The sequence below is a fragment of the Colobus angolensis genome, unplaced genomic scaffold (assembly GCF_000951035.1).
Source record: "Colobus angolensis palliatus isolate OR3802 unplaced genomic scaffold, Cang.pa_1.0 Scaffold35, whole genome shotgun sequence".
NCBI lineage: Eukaryota > Metazoa > Chordata > Mammalia > Primates > Cercopithecidae > Colobus > Colobus angolensis.
In genome coordinates this window covers 5342638-5344537 of record NW_012116821.1, presented here as the reverse complement: position 1 = coordinate 5344537, position 1900 = coordinate 5342638, and the positions used below count along the sequence as shown (strand labels likewise).

General features: G+C 47.6%; 1 protein-coding gene across 1 annotated transcript in view; it reads left to right on the top strand.

Annotated features, from left to right (window-relative positions):
• GTF3C6 (general transcription factor IIIC, polypeptide 6, alpha 35kDa) overlaps positions 1–1900 on the top strand; it is a 45217-nt gene that overhangs the window by 33556 nt on the left and 9761 nt on the right. The gene's annotated exons all lie outside the window — the stretch shown is intronic.

Below are 1900 nucleotides of genomic sequence, written 5' to 3'. Positions count from 1 at the left end.
AGTGGTGGGCGCCTGCAGTCCCAGCTACTCGGGAGGCTGAGGCAGGAGAATGGCTTGAACCCGGGAGGCGGAGCTTGCACTGAGCCGAGATCGCACCACTGCACTCCAGTCTGGGCGACTGAGCAAGACTCCATCTCAAAAAAAGAAAGAAGAAAGAAAACTGAGGTTGGAAAAGTTCACAGTTATTAAGCTTCAGAGCTAGAATTCAAATGTACTTCTAACAGGTCCAGTGTTCCTTCTACTTTTTTAAGCTATGAAATCCTATACATTTAATTAGGCAACTGGACAAAAATATACACACAAGAGTGTTTACTACAATGTTATTTACAATATCCGCAAATTGTAAATAACCTATGTGTTAAAAAATAGAGGATCAAGTTAGGGCACACTCATACAACCATTTTGTAAAGACAGGCGCTGTGGCGTGCACCTGTAGTCCCAATTAGGAAGCAGAGGTAGGAGGCTCTCTTTGAGCCCAGAAGTTTGAGGGTACACGGAGCTACGATGGCGCCACTGCACTCCAGGCTGGGCGACAGAGCCAGACCCTGTCACAAAAAAAGAAAGGAAAGAAAGAGAGAAAGAGAAAGAAACAAAGAATAAAAGAAAGAAAAAGAGAGCAGCATACTAAAAAATTTATATATTTCTACTAATAATAGATTAAATGCACTTTAAATGCTTACTATGTGCTGAGTACTGGGCTAAATTTATTTTATATGTATTGTCTCATTTAATCCTCACAATAACCAATCTGCCCAAAGCCTTGCTGTTAATGCAGTAGAACTTGACAGGTATTAAAATCCAAAGCTCAGGTTGGGGGCGGTGGCTCATGCCTGTAATCCCAGCATTTTGGGAGGTCGGGAGTTCGAGACCAGCCTGACCAACATGGAGAAACCCCGTCTCTAATAAAAATAACAGAATTAGCCGGGGGTGGTGGCTCATGCCTATAATCGCAGCTACTTGGGAGGCTGAGGCAGGAGAATCGCTTGAACCTGGGAAGTGGAGGTTGCAGTGAGTCGAGATCACACTATCGCACTCCAGCCTGGGCAACAAGAGCAAAAGTCCATCTCTAAATAAATAAATAAATAAATATCCAAAGCTCATGATCTTAACCGCTAGATCATGCTGTCCCAAGTTCAAAGACCATTTCTTTCGAAGACCATTTCTTTCATAATCAGAAACATCTATGGGATACTTTAAGAAAATTCTGTTCAAACTTCTCTTGCCCAGGTCTCTGTATTCCTATAACAATGTGTATCTCTACAGCACTTGCTTGGGTCCATTTATATACCTCTCACAGATCCTATGCTCCTGCAGGCCTGAAACTTAAGCCCACTTTCTATTTTTCATAGCTCCTGGTGCAGTGCTTTTTACCGTGTAGGCGCTCATTAGTGTTAAACTGAATGTGCCTTTAACTTGGCTTGAGGGACGCTGAATTGAGGATGAGCGCTCACACAATATTAATAATTTCTTTCCAAGAAATGTGCTCGGGTCAACACAAGGCCTTTCTGTCCATGATCCGCCTGAAACCATGGTTTTCTTGCTTTCACCTTTATCCCCTGTGCCTTGCCAGTCCTCCCCGCCAGCGGGGCCGGGAGCCCGGCGACTCCCTAGATCGCAGGGCCTGTCTTGCGTGACCGAGAAGGCTCCGCTGCCTACAGCAGCCTAGCCCCCGCCCCTGCTTTCAGTCACTGAGCAAGGAGTGGGCCGTGGCGAGTCTCCACGCGAGCACCAGCGCTCTCGGCGCCCGTAGCCACCCGCCCACCGGAAGCCGACATCTTGAGTTCTGGCAGGAGCAGTTTGCGCGGCGATGAGCGGAGTGGCAGGAACGCAGTGAGCTGCTCCGCGTAGGAGCTGCTGCCCGCACTTAAGATGGCGGCTCCGGGCGGGCGTGGCCACTGAC